This window comes from Camelus bactrianus, chromosome 2 (assembly GCF_048773025.1).
Source record: "Camelus bactrianus isolate YW-2024 breed Bactrian camel chromosome 2, ASM4877302v1, whole genome shotgun sequence".
Classification (NCBI taxonomy): Eukaryota; Metazoa; Chordata; class Mammalia; order Artiodactyla; family Camelidae; genus Camelus; species Camelus bactrianus.
The window spans coordinates 94,277,356-94,295,374 of NC_133540.1; the positions used below are offsets into that span (position 1 = coordinate 94,277,356).

Below are 18,019 nucleotides of genomic sequence, written 5' to 3' on the forward strand. Positions count from 1 at the left end.
GATGCCTAATTTTGTGGCATGCTATTTCTATGTCTGATTAAATAAAGCACCTGTTTCTTTATAATTGAATTTTATTTAATTTTGGACTATGAAAAGAAAGACTTGCTTGACTTGGTCTCATCTCCTGCTTTTAGATATAAGATTATGGCTGATTGAGAATAAAATACTGGTGAAACCTGTCAGAGAACTGATTTGAATTCAGTTGGCCTGAAATCCTTTCAATCACTTTCTTTCATCATCATTTAGATATTCTAAATCAGGGCTTCTCAACCTCAGAATCATTGATTTTATTGGTCAGATAATTTTTTTGTTGTTGTGGGGGACTCACCTGCACATTGTGAGATGTTTAGCAGCACCCCTGGCCTCTATCCACTGGATACCAGTAGAATCCCCATCCTTCAGTTGTAACAACCAAAACTGCCTCCTGATGTTGCCAAATGTCTTCAGGGGAATTGGGGTGGTCACTGCCTCCAGTCAAGAACAACTATTCTAAATGATGATTAACAGACACTAAAAGGAGGTAGTTTTCCTGAGTCACACATTTGGAATATCAATTTGCTCAGGGTTCATCTCAACAATTTCAGTTTTTTACTAACCTTCTTTAGGCAACAAATTTATCTCCTAGGTTTCCCCAAATAGGTTAAAAGCGTTTTCTTCACAAATCGTATCACTAGCCTGTTAATATTTTAGGTATCCCATTTAGAGAGTTTCTGCCACGCAAAGCCTGACGTGCTATCTGGTTGACTATAAAGCTGATTTCCTCATTTTTGTGTTCAGCCATATGAATGCTTAAAAAAAAAAAAACAAAACTTCCTACTTTATTTTGCTTCTTTTGTGGATTGGTTAATTTAAATCTATTTATATTACATTAACAATGCCAAGGCCTAGAGTGGCATTCAACTAATGTTTGTTGAATGTTTGAGTGCGAGAAAAATAGACCTCATTGTCATGTATATCTGTGGTGAAAGAATTACTTTTCAATTCCTTTACAAAAGGGATCTGCTTCTTAATTAAAAAAAAATAAATAAAGGGAAAAATGAAGGACCATGTACTCCTCCAGGCCTACTTAACAAGTGAACATTTCTGAGCTACTTTTCATTTTTATCAAAAAAAAAAAAAGGAATTTGGTGGGTATAAAAATAGTTAAAAAACAAACAAACCCCCGCCCCCCAGAAAGTGTTAGATCTGAAGCCAGTAAAGATCTAACAAATGTATATACTTCTTTTTCCAAACGAATGAGAACCATAATAAGCTGTTTGTTCGTCATCACAGTGAAGGGCTACCTCATTATGAGACTTTCACGCATGCAGATATTTGCTCTGGATTGTTGCGCTGTGATGTTTAGCTCTCATAAGAATATTTTCCTTAGCCCCTGTGCTTGTCCAGAGGGTTCATACTTTGCAGGTCTGCAGGAACACCATGCATCAGCTCTCCCTAGCATGTATTTTTATCACTCTCATTTTTCAGGACAGAGGGACTTGGAATGCATTTCTTGATTGTGGTTTTCCAATAAGTACCCCCAAAAATACTTTATTGGGAAAACATAATACTGATAATTTAATACTGGCTTTATTCGTTGTTCCATATTTAATATCTCAGCCCTCAAACGGATCGTAAGCTCTCTGCAATTAGAAATTATATCTGATATTCTTTAACATTTTCTAGTATAAGAATAGAGTCAGAAATCACTTAGCAAATCTGGATGCTCTCCCTGAGTGGCATTATTCTGTGTATTTAATTATTCAAGAATCCTTAGGAAATTCATTCTAAAGACTGAGTTAGAGAGTTGGCACTTAGCAATTTTTGTCTGAAGAAATGGTTAATGAGTAAATGAATATTAGGCCTTCAGTTTTTTATTTGCCTGAGTGCAGGCATTATTTTCCATAATCAAGGTGAAGTGGAGTTCTAAGAATAGCTTTCGTGCAGCTTGGTAGTATTCTGTAATTTCTAGAAACACAACACAGGCCAGGTGTTTGGTTTCCCTTTCTGTATAAAATTCTGTCTTTCTTTTCTTAGGGTGTATGTGTTACGCATATCAATGGGAACTTGTGTGCCAACTCTTTGACCAAGGCCCATGAATTCAGCAGCTGGCCTGACCTAGAGGTTAAAAAATATAGGACCAAGATAGCAAGATAAAATGAAAATTTCGATGAAAGAAATGTGCACCAAATTCTGAGGGATGAGGCGTTGTTGGCAAGATCCATTGATGGTATATTTTTTTGACTGCTTTGTTTCCAATGCTTAGAACAGTGTCTGGAGCACAGAACACCATCAATGAATACTTGTTTAGTGAATGAACAGATGAGACATATTGAAGAATATGTGTTCTCTAAGCACAGGGTTTTGACTGACATGGCTGCGTGTGTTGGAGGGATGAGGAGGGTAGTTCTAACCTTCCAGGTGTAACTAATTTGCAGCTTCTTCAAACCATTTTGACTTTAGGCTGATCAAGGTTGGAAAGCAGAGTCATCTCAATACCTGCTATTTAATTACTGGCCTTGCAACTTATTCATGTTTTATTGAATCCTTAATATAGATATTTCAACTCTCCTTGCTTTCAATATAAGATAGTAACTATGCTGAGTATATTACTTTGCCTTTTCATTAAATACTCATATTTGTGGTTTGTTCTTGTCCTCACACCAATAAAATGAGTTTTTATTTTCTCCATTTAATAAGTAAAGAAAACAAAAGGTAAGTAAAGGGATTTGTACAAACTGGCTTCATCCCCAGGCTTATTTCAAAATCCATCCGTTTTGCACAGTGTGCGGGATCGGTGGCAGGCTCCGATGGTTCTTTTCATAATGAGCAGCTATGAACTGTAGAGTCCCAAGTCTTTCAGGGCTCATTGGGATATACTGTTTCTATAATAAGATTGCAAATCACACATGTTTATCAAGTTATAATAGCGACTCAACCATATTAAGTGATAAAGGAGATGATGGATACCTTTGTTCCCAGGAATCACTTTTAAAGCTATAATGTGGAATGAATTAGAATATAAAAAATTAGAAGTATGTAGTAGGACATTTCCTTAGTTCCTATTTTGTCCCTTTGTGAGTGATTGTGTTCACTTAGGGTCCTTGTGGGAAAATGAAGCTCACCCTAGATGGATGAAATGAAGAGACTTTAAGGAATCAGTTCCTTATCAGGCCAGAGAGAAACAGAATGATCCTTTGGTGGAGAAGGGTGATACTGTGGATGACAAATGGAGAATAATTAACACAATTACCTATGCTGAGGATTGGATAATTAATTTTTGAAACATTATCTCTATCTGTATCTACAATCATGTCAGTCCATGTAATTTTCTTCCCATAGAGAAAAGGTGGTACAATTGGAGAGTAAATTTGGAATTGTAACAACATTCTTTATCTACAGCTTGACCCTGCAGAATTTAGTCTCTCCATGAAAAACTATAATATTTAATACCAAATATAATGTTTTGTGGTATTTGAAAGAAGAAACTACAAGTAGTGTGATCACACCATAAACATTTGAACATCAGTTAGCACCTGACAATACTAATTCCTTGTGGCTTCCTATTTTCCATGAATGTTCTGCAATTTCATGATCTTGTTGCATGAAAAAGAAACTTTGTGCTATGATCATTGTAATCCTGTCACTGCTAGGAAGCTTCAACAAATCCTTAGTGTACAGTGCTATTTTTATATTGTCCACTGCTTTCTGTCAGTGATGGAAAGCTTCTGAGTTTCTGAGTCCGTTCTAGCCAGTGATCAGTGGCAGCTCTCAATAGACAAAAGCCAATTCTGTCAACAAGAGGCACTGACTTGGGAGAGAAAACCTCTCTGCTAAGATCATGGGGTAACATCAGGAACAAAGTCACCTTCAAGGACCTGGCTGTGTGTTTTTCTTCCTATATATGAGAAGTTATAATAGCCTGAAAAATGTTCCAACAGACATTCTGAAATAAAACATATAGCAGGGATATTTATTTAGTAGAGAGCTTAAAAAGTAGCTACTAGTTATGTTTGTGAGTGGACTTATAGTATTAATTCTTAAATGAAATGTTTATTATTAATCAAAAAAACCTTCATATTAACGCTTAGCTTGAGAGAGGGGCTGTTATTATTTTTGTTGTTGTTAATTTTGTCCATAAAGAAATTTCTTAGTTTTCAAGCTAAGTAAATATGCTTTGATGAAATGCATTCAATGCTTCCCCTACATTTTTCTTGTAACTTTTACTTTTGACCTTAAGTTTATATTATTCTGTCAGCAAAGTTGCATTTATTAATAGTCTATTTTATTAGATATGCATTTGGCAATCAAAGTCTGAAGGAAAATATTCTCTGAAATGAACTCTCCACTGTATGCACACCTTTGAGAATGTAGTTTTTAGTACTTAATTAGCTTTGTAGGCTAAATCATTCTGCATGATTTACAGCGTACAAGAAGGAGTATCCTGCCTCACAACTGGGGGTAGAATGTACGTTTGGATTCTAGGTGCTGTTTATGTAATCTGAAATACATCTCTTAGCCTCCGTTTCAGTTGTCAAAAGCCAAATATAAAGGTGATGTTATTAGCAAATTTTGTCTTACTGTGGATATGATTATTATGATTGTAAATAATACTGTGACTATCAAATCAGTGTACATTCAAATGCAATAAAACCCCACTAAACATACTAGAATATATTATGATTATCACTCATTTAAAACTCAAAGAAGGATTTTAACTAAATAACTAGCTTATGTTAAGTAGTTCTTGTCTAAGGATACAGAGGATGTATAGGGACATTATAATCTTAATTAGGACGCTTTTACCTATATGGCACTGAGCTTGGCTCAATGTGCACTCAAGAGCTCAGTAATTAGAGAATGAGAAATCTGCAAGTTGTGCATAAGGGAGTGAGTGAATAAAATGATATGATGCAAACAGAATTAGTCTAGGGAAGCCTTTGAAGCAGCCAACACTAGAATGAAGTTACAGCAGAGAGCAGAGGAGATAAATACTTACATGTAATTTTGTATCTAGTATATGTTAGATATAAAAATTAGACATAGAAATGGAAAGCATTACCGGTAAGGAAAGGTAAATTTGGGGTAATTTGAAAAGATATCACAGAAAAGATGAAAGTTAAGGATTACTGAGTGCCTTCTCTTCATGTGTCTCTGGGTACACTCAGTTTTATGCAAATCACGCAACAATCAGCAAGTTCCGTGTTTGTAAATAAATTCCTTAAGTTATGAGTAATTAAGATCAACCTTTAAGTTGCTAATACGTGGTTATTGTTGATAACTGCCTTAAGTTTGCACAGTTAGGAACTGGCTGGGCTGGGACTCTCACACAGGTCTGTGGGCCAGACCACTAAAGTCTACTCTCTAGCCACATCCTCCAGCAAAAGGATGTGCTAGGGGGTGACCAAAGGAGCCTGCGTGGTGACAGATTTGCCTGGTTACAGGGAGAGGGTGTTGGTCTGTTTGTCGGGAGAGAAGACAGTTGGAGAAGATTAAGGTGGGTGGAAATAATGTGAGGGTTATGAGAAGGATGGTGAGGAAAAATTAGTGATGTCTGAAAAGCCAGGATCAGCTGAGTGAAACAGAGAGTGTAGAAGCTAGTCTCCATTTTATCCTAATGCTTAGTTATGCATTAGATTATTTGCACAGAGCCTCCAGTTGCCAGACAGGTGTGACATCAGTGGGATTATACCCTTAGACTTCCCTACTTACCAACCTAATCAGAATCACTAGCAGTGGGCTCAGGGCAGGAGGTGGAAGTGACCGAACAAGAAGACCGGGACTGTTCTCCCTCCAGTTCCAAACACACCTCGCTAAGATCTGCTGGGCTTTTGCTGGCTGTATTTACAAGTCAAAGACAATAAACTCCCTAAAGCTGTGCATTTAATTAAGTGGGTCTGAATGGCTCCTGAGATAAGGAGTTGAAGTTTGTGGAACCCACACAGTCCAACTCAGACTCCAAATGTATTGTTTCCTAGAGCTCAGTTGCAAAATGTAATTATAAAATGCCTCACATTTAGATACTGATAGATTTCTCATTGATGTCCAGAGGCACAAAGATGCATTATTTATATAGCTTCATTTATTTCATTGTACTTTTTAATAGATGGTAAATAAATGGCACCTTTTTGTTTAAGGGAAAGAAATTAAAAATAAAAAACTGAAGTAAAAATGGATTATTCCTCACTCTTGCAAGTCCGACACAAAGTATCCTACTTATGTATGAAGAGCATGTGTTCAATTTGATAAATAATGTTACTAATTGAAACAAGGACATTAGATATATGGTAAATACTTAACTATGTAGAAATTGGCAATTACCATGTTATTGGTAGCACACAAATTGAATGCAAGTTAGGAAGAGCTCAGAGGCGATTTAGAGACAGAGATGAGCCCCCAGATTACCTCATTTGACAATCCTAGTGATGATTAAAACAAAGGAATCCATTAAAAACTCAGAAGAAGGGATGGGATTTGGTGATGGAGGATAATCAGTTCCAAAGCAAAATACTGTCACATCTGAACCACATGACAATCACATAGCACCTTCCTACTGTCCTACTTAAAGAAAAACACATTGACTGCTGATGCCAAGTCTTCCCTCTTGAGCCCAGCCACTCATACTCCAACATTTGGATCATACTCCTCTTTTGATTATTGACTCTAATCCAGGGCAGAAGGTGTCTATTTTGAGTAAGGAAAATATAGGACTTTAGTGTGAGAGAATGTGAGCAAAAAACTAAGCAACTGTAAAAATCCATATGGAGCCAAGAGATTCCCATAGGAATTCTTCCTGCTACATTTTGAAAGCATTCTCTAGGGTAGGCTGGGTTTTGAATAGAGAAAAAGTATTGCTTATTTAAGTTTTTAAACTCTTCTTTTGCCTATGTTTACCTGTAGGCATCTACAGTTGCAGAAAATTTTCTTCAGGGTGGGATGAACACTTTGCGTCACCTGGCATGCTTCGCTACAAGCTGTAGTACTGTGGGCCATTAGTGGCCAGGTTATCAAAGAGGGAAAGTATTTTAGCTGTTGAACTTGTACCCCTCGAGACTGATTTATGTTTAAGGAATAGGGAAACTTAAAAATTAGCCATTCCTATGTATTCAAAGAAAGCGTAAATTGTAGTATGTACGCGTCACTTAATGACATTTTATTTGCATTTTGGTGTCTGCATTTTCCCACACTGACTTCTCTGATGGAGAGATACTTCTTTAAAGGTACGGCTATGTGTACCAAATCTGACAGGTGACTTGATACTTCAGGGAAGTTCACCTGGGGAATAAATTTAACAGTCTAAGCAAAAAAACCCCACTATCGTTTGTGCAGTCTTGGAAAAAAGCGATGTTTTCCCTGGTAACCATTAAGAATTGAGAGGGCAAAAAACCCAATAACACTCTCATAATTTTCTCTTTTCTAGGACTTTGAGATATAAAGTGGGCCAGGAAACAGAGGTAATATAGAACACAGATCTGAAATATTAACTTCAGAGTTTTATCATCAGGGCTCAAGAAAGAAAGTAGAAAATTGCTATCTCTTCTGTGCAAATAAATTTGTTTATAAAAGGCTATTAAAGGAACAATGAATTTTGGGCACACTGTGTTCAATGTTGATTACTTTCATTTCATTATTTTGACTTACTATTACATTAAATCATATGAAATTGTCATTTCTGTAGGTCAAAGTCTATCAAATATTAAGTTTGGTATGACTCAATCTAATCAAGGCAAGCAATTATATTTATGGTATGTGATGGCAGTTTTATGATTTTTTATTGGAGGCCCTAGCTACGATGACTTAACACAGTCTTTCAGGAATGTGCTATAAGTATGGAAATGTATGAACCAATTCAATTATTAGAAATATTCAAATTCTACAAATAATGTTTTGTATCAGTCATCAAATAGCTTCTGAACTTAGAGTGGAAAGTGTTCATTTTATTACACAGTGATGAAGGACCAATATTGTAAATATTGGCATTCCAATTTAATTTGCATTATTACCTTTGGGTCCTGATGGCCTTTGCAAAGAGATTTACTTCCACTTTCCCTTATTACTGCTAATGAATATTTAACCTATATAACACTGAATTTATGGTAATTAGGTGTAATGTGTAGGTGGTAAATATATCATGGAATATGAGAGTTTACTTACAAAATTAGAAAATATCTATTTCTGAATCTAGATCTTGGCAGTCTCTAAGATCTGAACCAAAAACATTTGGTTTGTCTATATAGCAAAGCTATAGGCATTAGACAGTATTTTTGTGAGGAATGAAGATAAAATGGTTTCCTTTATGTTCCATTTAGCAAACGTGGGAATTACTTTTTTTCAAGTTTTAATTAGAAAAAAATGAAGGATAACATGATAAAACATAAGAGGAAGACAGTTTTTTTAACCTACAATTTAATATGTACTAAGATGACAAACAATTTTCTAGCTTTATTTAGATCCATTGTCTTAAAGTTTTCAAAGAATAGTTTAATATGAGTTAAGGGGATTATTTATATAATATATAATATAAGTTAGAAAAATCACACCAAACTATATATTAAGAAAAAAGGGTTTGAAAATTCTGTTTTAAATGGAAATTAAAGCTGTAATTTTTGTTCTTTAGGCTTTACTAGCCTAAATTACCACCTAATAGACACCAGATAGTTTCACTAAATTTAAATTGATTAAGTGAATGGAAGATCAGAAAAAGTCTTTGCAGCTTTCAAATTCTAAATACAAATTTCAAATTTTTTTTTTTACTGTTCTCATTCTGAAGACTTATTTGAAAAGTATTGTGTCTTTAAAGGAGTTAATCAACTAGGTTTATGATATGAAAAAATAACCTAATTATGGTTATCACAAATTTTCATCTTTTAAACTAATTTCCACATTATTAAAACTAATCTGCATAAAAATAACTTAGTATTTAGGGATTTTATTTTTTAAATACAAATTTGTGACAAGTATTCACATGTATCAATATTTATAAATAAATACAATCAAATAAAAATTTTAAAAATCTGATTTGATGGCATTTCAGATCAACAAAGGACAAGGTCAAATACGTAGAGACACATTTTAAACATTATTAATAATTCAATGTGATCAACCTTTATAAGCTCTTACTAAGCATACTCAATTGGCTAATTTTCTCTCAATAATCACCAGAAATCAGTAAGACACAATCCTTGCCCTTGAGATGATAACAATTATGATCAGCTTATTTTTCTTTTTAGATCAACTTTATTTGGGTATAATATGTACCCAATGTGTACATACATAATTTACATAGAATTTACATATACTTTTAAGCGTACAGTTTGATGAGTTTGACAAACACACACACATGCGCGCGCACACACACACACACACACACATATATGTAGCTATCACCCCATAAGAAATATATAATATTACTTTCACTCTAGAAATTTCCCTTGTTATCCTTCACTTCTGGCTCCAAACAATGACTGTTCTGATTTTTTCCCACCATAAACAAGTTTTGCCTATCCCATAAATCTTATATGAATGAGCACACATAGTTATTAGGAAATAATTTTCCATGAGTCTTTCTGATTCTGCATGTCTTGTAAACAGAGACACTGTCTGCTTTTGTTTAGGACTGTTTTTCTAAACATGTTTGTGTAGTGAGCAATCTTGGAATCTAGAGATAATGTCTTCCTCCTGAGAAAAGGACGGGTTTGTTATTGTACTGTGTACTAGAGATAATGTGTCCCTCTGAGGCAAAGGTCAGGCTTACTGCCCATTATAGTAGTTTCCTGAAGCTCCCAAGTTCCTCTCCTGTAACACAACCCACTGTTTGGGCAGGTGTGGTGCTCTGGCTAATCCTATTGCTGTGAGCAGTAAAGTCCTTTGTCTCTGACCCAAGAGTCTTGCGTCCTCTGCCAGCGTCCCTGAAACTCATAAGCTTACACATTGAGTAAAGTCTTAGATCCTTCACAATTCTTAACAGCAGTATGTACTCTTTTGTGTCTGATTTCTTTAGCTTAATGTTTTTGAGAATTATCCGTGTTGTTTTACAAATTAATAATTAGTTCCTTTTTATTGCTGACTTCTGTTCGTTGCATGATTATATCAGATTGGTTTATCTGTTCATTTGTTGGTGCACATTTGGGTTGGTAACAGACTAGAAGTCAAGATCTGCACATTTTCTAGCTAGTAGTTATCCAATAGAGATACTTATAAAACACTGTTACAATACAGAAGAAACAGTGATTAACGATGCAAAATAAAAACTCACACGTGGCTTGACATTTGAGCTGGGCCTCGAAGAATGAGTCTCTACTCTTCTTGAGAGTATAGACTCTGGCCTACTGATCTATTAGAAGGAAACCAGAGTTCTAGTCAAGTTTCCAGTCTTGGCATTTGATATGTGTACATCTACACATAAGAATTTTCTCTTTTATTTAAAAAAAATTGTATGCTTCATTTGAAAGTGAGAGAGACGACTCTTTTACTTCTAAGCATCCTCAAATCCTTACTTAACTCTTCCTTTAGGTCATAGCATGATTAGTCACTAGAAGCAATATAAAGTTTTGATGAGTTAGTGGGGTGCTGTCCACCTCCCTTGTACCTAATAAATTAATAATTTAATCTACCTGAGTTATTTATGTTTTCCCAATCTTAATATAGAGAATAAGTAAGAGCATCTTTAGAAAGTGTTGCTATTTTTATTGGTTTATAACTCATAATGTCAATACGTACACTTGTTTGGCAACTATCCCTTCAGAGCAAGTTTTCTGAACCTCTGGTCTTTCTTGCAAGCCGAAGGCTGTCCTGCAGCCTCTCCAGTGTAGAAATCCCACGAGAGCTACTGCCGAGCCCATGCTCCAGTCTCCATCCTCTCAGTGCTCTTCCCACAGGCAAGTCCTGGTTCAGAGGACTTTGCTGGGGACAGAAGGTCTAATTCTATGTATATTGACTAATCATAATTCTTGGATCTTTGTCATTCATAATATTTATTCTTTGAATGAAATAGTGTCCCTTGGAGACATTTGTTTAGGGCTAACTGTGTATCTTATATTAAGGGACTCCCTCAAAGAAATAAAATACTTTGTATAACTTTATAATTAATTAATTAAAGAGATAAAGGCATATGTGAAATAATTAATAGCTGATTGTGTTACTGGCAATGAGTACATTGTATTAATTAGTAATTGAGAGTTATATAGATAGTGGTTGAGTGTGAAACCTGGAACCAAATAGCCTGGCTTCAATTCTGGCTCTACTGTTTACTAGCTGTGTGACTTTGCATGAGTAACCTGACTGCTTCTAGGCCCTCTGTAAAATGAGGGTGATAATAATAGTATCTATTTCACAAGGTTATTGTGAGGATGATATTAGTTAAAACATATTATGCACTAATGACATTGCCTGGTGCATAGTAAGTAAGATATTTGGTTGCTGTTGATATGACTGACGATGGAGATGATTTTAGTTGTAGTAAGTTCCAAGAAGGAAGAGGTCAGAGTAAGCACTGTGTGTTTGTGAATTTAGTACACAATTTAAATTTAGCACACAAATCTAGGTGACTGCTTCATACGGCGCTTATTGGGGGAGTAATGAGGAATAAATTGGAAAGGTATACCGGGTTAGATTTGACACTTCAAAAATGAGGCTAAATTTAAACATAATGTGCTTTGCAGTTGGCAGCTATTGAAGGTTCTGAACTGTATAAAATTCATGTTTGAAAATGATTAGTCTGGCAGTAGCACTGAGGGAGGGACCCTTAGAAGCATTAAACTGGGGGTTAGAATGAAGTCATAAAGATATGAGGCAAAGAGGTGGCAGTGAGAGTAGAACAAAGCTAGTTAGGATGAGAGAATGGGGAGGGTAGAAAAAAAAGAATATTTTAGCTGTGGGAGCAGGAAGAATAATATCATCAGCTCGTAGCTGGAAAGGAGAAAATGATGATTTGAGCTGGATTATTTAGTGACCTGTTAATGATAAAATCCTGATAACTGACCTTAATACTAGCACAAGATTCTGAGTGGCTTCTGAATCTCAAAGCAATACTAAATTGTGCCTGTTATAGTCTTGATGATAAGTATGATTATTTTTCTAGTTAATTGGAAATTGGCTATCTGTTCATGTTATAAAAGACATTAGTAGACTTCATCTTTAATTAACCTGAGCGTTACATTTCATAACAGTGTTGGAAAGCAGAATTTTTCTACACCCCTTAAAATATGTCTTATTTTTTTTCTTCGCTCTAAGATGGTAATTTAAGTTGTGCTAATCTTTGAATTTTTGTAAGTGACCCTTCATGTAATGTTTCCATTTTATGTTTAATTCTTAAAATTCTGAAGCAGCTGTATGAAAAGAAAATACTGTTAGACTATTTTCTCAATAGTCTGGTGACTTTGTCTTACACATTTTTGTAACAATGTTAAGCTATGATAGGATGAATATTTAATTGCTCACTCTTTTTTCTATCATTACATTAGTTGTCCCTTCAGTTCTGGGGAATGCTAGTAAATATAAGGTAGTGGTCTGTATAAGGCAGTGGTGTAAGTATGAAGCAGTGTAGCTCATTGCGAAAAAAAAGGAAAAAAAGAACAATCTTCAGGATCCAGAGTGAAAAAGTACCCACTCAGATACTTGCTAGGTTTATGGCTTAAGTAAGTCCCCTTAGCCATTTGGGTGGTATACACAGGGACATCAGCCCTGCTTTTTGAGAGTTTTGTCAGGATTATAAGGAATTGTATGGATTATATGGAATTTATGAGAAGTCCCATGTATAAATACTGGTGATTATTATTAGTTTTGCATGTAGTGTGTCAGACATGTTAAAATATGATGGGTTCCAGTTCATACTGTTGTCACCCCCTGGCTTCTTTCTCTCAGATATTTCCATTGCCACTTAAACATACCCTTGCTTAAGAGTTATTCACTTTATTTTTCCCTCAACCTAGGTCCCCTGAAAGGTGAGTTTGGGATTTGTATGAGTAATTTTCCAGTGTCTAGGGAGGCCGTACTGGGCTAAACAGATGATTACAGACATTGGCACCTGGAGTGAGGGAACAGGTGTTAGTCCAGCTGTAATAAAATTCTTAGGACTTACAACTTTGTACTCTTCTGACTGAAATGACGCAGTGCTCCATAGTGTCTTTTTTTAAGGCAAAAAGGAATTTGTCTCTTTCACTGCTAATTTTCTCATAAAGAACCAAGCACACAAGCCTCATTCTTTTCTCCCACTGGGCTGAGAGTATCAAGTGTGCTGTGACATGCCTGGGCTCTATTTGCTGGCCTCTGCAAAGAACGGACATCCAGCAGCTTCAGAGCTTTTCTCTTGACTGCTTTCAAGCTGCTGAAGGGGAAAGAGCTGCAAGTCCTTACAGCAAAAAGTTCACATAGAAGGGTCTGCCAGGTATTAGAATTTTAAAAGTGAAAGCTCAGAATGAAATATATGCACATGAATATCAAGGTAAGAATATCTTAGTGATAGATCTGGGAAATGGTGCTGTATATGCACTGTGTGTACAACAGAATTTGCTTCTCCTTTGTGTTTGTGTGTATATATATATATATATACATACACATATATATGCACACACATTGACACATACACAAAGATATTTATTCTTATATATACATATTAAATAAGAATAAATAGTTTTATTACTCAGATCACTTCTTCTCATGGAAACTTATTTATTTATTTATTTTTGCTTTTCTTTTTTTTTTTTAACTTTTTTTTATTGACTTATAATCATTTTACAATGTTGTGTCAAATTCCAGTATAGAGCACAATTTTTCAATTATACATGAACATATATATATTCATTGTCACATTCCTTTCTCTGTGAGCTGCCATAAGATCTTGTATATATTTCCCTGTGCTATACAGTATAATCTTGTTTATCTATTCTACAATTTTGAAAGCCCAGTCTATCTTTTCCCACCCCCCACCCCCTTGCAACCACAAGTTTGTATTCTATGTCTGTGAGTCTATTTCTGTTCTGTATTTATGCTTTTTTTTTTTTTTTAGATTCCACATATGAGCGATCTCATATGGTATTTTTCTTTCTCTTTCTGGCTTAGGAAATTTATTTTTATTAATTTATTTTAATTGAAGTATAGTCAGTTTACTATGCATCAATTATATCTGGTGTACTGCATAATGTTTCAGTCATACGTACATATACATACATTTGTTTGCATATTCTTTTTCATTATAGGTTACTATAAGATACTGAATATAGTTCCCTGTGCTGTACAGAAGAAACGTGTTCTTAATCTCTTTTATATATACTGGTTAATATTCGTAAACCTAGAACTCCCAGTTTATCTCTTCCCACCCACTTCCCCCCTCAATAACCATAAGATTGTTTACTATGTCTGTCAGTCTGTTTCTGTTTTGTAGATGAGTTCATTAGTGTCTTCCTTTTTCTTTTTTAAGATTTCACATATGAGTGATATCATATGGCGTTTTTCTTTCTTATTCTTGGCTTACTTCACTTAGAATGGCAATCTCCAGGTCCATCCATGTTGCTGCAAATGGCATTATTTTATTATCTTTTATGGCTGAGTAGTATTCCATTCCAGTATACCACTTCTTTATCCAGTCATCTGTCAATGGACATTTAGATTGTTTCCATGTCTTGGATTCTCATGGCATTTTTAAATACGTGGGCTATTGTATGCCAGAGTTTATTTTTATGTAATATTTGAGAGGTGATGTAGAATAATGATTAAGACACAGTCTCTACAACCACTGGATTTAAAGCATAAATGTTTTTAAAGAGCCACTTATTAGCAGTTGGACTGTAGATACCTTTTGGTACCTTAGTTTCCCCATACTTTCTTCAAAGAATTGCTGTAAGGATTAAATGGTATGTCTACCCACATAAGCACATACACACATATATACATACACATATGTACACAATACATATCACTAAGAATAGTGACTATATAGTAAACTATACATTATTTATTAAACAAGTAAAATCTTAGTTCTATTAAAAACAAAGAGAATGTCATACAGATTTTTCAGTGGTAGTAGTTTTTATAGTCTTCTAAATTAAGGTACGACATTTAAAAAAAACAAAATGATAAGATAGTAAAATGGCATAGCAATTTAATTAAAAGGACCAGGAATAGAACAAGACTTCTGCTCTATTTATTGTCTTTTCTCTTTTAGAAGTTCTAGCTGTCACTGAACTAGAAAAATTTTCCTATTAATCACGTTGCCTCTAGAAGTACAATGCTGTTAAAAAGACCATTTCTAAGAATCACAACACTTTAGAATGAACAGAAATCTTAGACAGCAAATAGTTCATTCAGCCTCTATATTCCAGGGCTCAGAGGACTGAGGCCAAGAAAATCAAATGCCTTTCTCAAGGTCAGGTAGCTATTTAATTCCAAAGCTATGTTGACTCACTTCTAGGGTAGTACCTTTTCAATTGCAATAGCATACTTGAAACCTACTGGTGGTGGCCCAGTGAAGAACAAAGAGTGCTTCTCTTCTGTGACAGCATACAGTAAGGCATGTGTGTTGTGTAACTTTTTATTTTGATATACTTTCAAATTTACAGAAAAGTTATAATAGTGCTAGGAACTCATAATACCCTTTACCCAGATTCATTAATTATTTACATTCTGTTCCATTTATCATTCTCTCTTTCTGTATCTGTTTGTTTATGATTTTTTTCTGAATTGTTTGAAAATAAAGACATCTTATCCTTTTTTAGATACTTGGGTATGTATTTCCTAAAAACAAGTCACATAACTGCACTGTTTTGTTAACATTGATAAAATAATATTATCTAATCTACAGTTATATTTAAATTTTATCTGTTTCCCCAGTAATACCCCCTTTTTCTATGTTTTGTTTTGGCTCAGCATCCAAGTCAAGCATCGTGTTTAGTTGTCGTATCTCTTCAGTGTACTTTCATTTAGAACAGTTCCTTAACCATTTTCTTTTTTGACCTTGAAGAATGCAGAGCAGTTATTTTGTAGAATGTTCCTGATGTTGGTTCACGGAGTGTTTCCTCATGGTTAGATTCAGGTTGTGCGTTTTGGGCAGCACTAGCCCAGAAGTGACAATGTGTCCTTCTCAGAGGATCACGTCAAGAGGCAGGTGATGGCAGTTAACCCCGACTTTGATGATGTAAACTGTGATTGCATTGGGTCTGCCAGGTTTCTCCACAGTAAAGTTACTATTTTACCCTTTCTAAATTAGAGTTAATTTTTGGAAAGATACTTTGAAATGTAAATATATTTTCCCCACCAAACTTTTGCCTGCTAAAGGGACCATTTCACTTCTTTTTCATTTTCTAAACTGGTTTATTTTTTGTCTTTTTATTAGTGAGTTGTAGAAATCCTTTGTGTGTTGTGGATGTAAGTCTTCTGGCAGATAAATGTTTCGTAAACATTTTTTGACAATGTATGGCTTGCCTGTTCCTTTTTAAAGTGATGTCTTTGATGAATGGAAGTTTTTACTTTTAATAAATTCTAAATTATACATATTTATGGTTATTCTTTTCTGTGTCCTTTTAAAAATAACTTTTTAATCCCAGGTTGTGAATTTATTCTCCTATGTTTTCTTCTAGAAGTGTTAGCTTTTAAACTTAGGTCTAATACCCATATTGAATTAATGTTTTTGTGTATAATGCAAGGTAGGGGAAGTTCTATGTATTATAAGCCTAGATTTTTATTATTTTAAAGAAAATTTTCCCAGACATATTTTCATTAAGTGTTTTTCCCTGATATTAGGAAAAACTCTTTGTGGTAGCAAGTGACTAAACCCAACTCAGGCTGGATTATGCAAATAGGATTGTATTTGCTCACTTTGCTGGGAAGAGTGAGACAGATCTCAAAGGATCAAAGGAAGATATACCAAGACCAGGGCTTCAGCAGCTAGAACTAGGATGGCTATTCCAGGGCGCTCTCCAGTCTTTTCTCACGTCTGCTTGTCTCTGCATCACTTCACTGTGCAGATGGCTTTCCTTTACAGGGCAGAGGAGTTGATGCTGGCAGCCTCATTCATCTCAGATGCTGGTTCTTCCAGTGTTGCTATAGCTGTCCTAAGGAAGGACTCTACCAGGCACTGCTTCAGTCACATGCCCCCTTTCTGGGCTGGTCATTGTTGCTAGGGAGCTCAGGACCTGTGAGTAATCAAGACCAGGCGCACCTAAGGCAGTGGGATGGCGCTGCCCTCTGGAACAGCATGGCCTGAGGGAGAGAGGAGGGTGCCCCAAAGGTAGGATTCTGGACATCCCAAATAGCGTATGTTCCACCAAGATTCCTGGTTTTTTTTTTGTTTGTTTGTTTGGTTTTTTTTGTAGAAGCACTAATTGAACACCAAAGAACCAAGGTTTTAAAAATTTTTTTTAATTAAAAACATTTTTTATTGAAGTATAGTTGGTTTACAATGTTGTGTTAATTTCTGGTATACATCATAGTGATTCAGTTATACATATATATACATTCCTTTTCATATTTTTTCATTATAAGCTATTACAAGGTATTGAATATAGTTCCCTGTGCTATACAATAGGATTTCTATTTTTTAAAATGGCTTTTTATGTATAGGATTTATTTATCTTTCACGGAACTGTTAATTAAATATATTCCGGTGCAGTAAAGCTAGATTTCTATTCAGCTCATCTAAAACTAAAGTGTGAATTAATTAGCTATTTTGAAGGAAAAAAATGTGTTCAAATTATATGAGAATAATGGTATCTCCTTAAAGATGAAAGTTTAACACATCAAAGCCCAGCATAATGTGAATGATGCTGAGTAAAGTGGAAGAGCTGTTAGATTTTTTTTTCACTTTGCCATCTCCCCACTTTCCTCAAATTCTAATGAAAAAATTGGATTGTCAATACCTCAAAATAATAAACCATTGGGGACTGTGGTTCAGTGATTAGGACAAGATTTATATACTTAAAGTGCCCAGTAATTTTCCAGAGCCTATAAAGCAAGGCTGATGATGTTCAACCCACAGGATTAATCGACAAAAAAAGAAGCGGTCCTTATAGGAAATCATTAAGCACCTCAGGGCTTGCACTTGAAGGAG

General features: G+C 35.1%; 1 protein-coding gene across 1 annotated transcript in view; it reads left to right on the top strand.

The window, feature by feature from the left end:
• The window catches only part of ARHGAP24 (Rho GTPase activating protein 24), a 426,033-nt gene that overhangs the window by 49,572 nt on the left and 358,442 nt on the right, over positions 1–18,019 (top strand). The gene's annotated exons all lie outside the window — the stretch shown is intronic.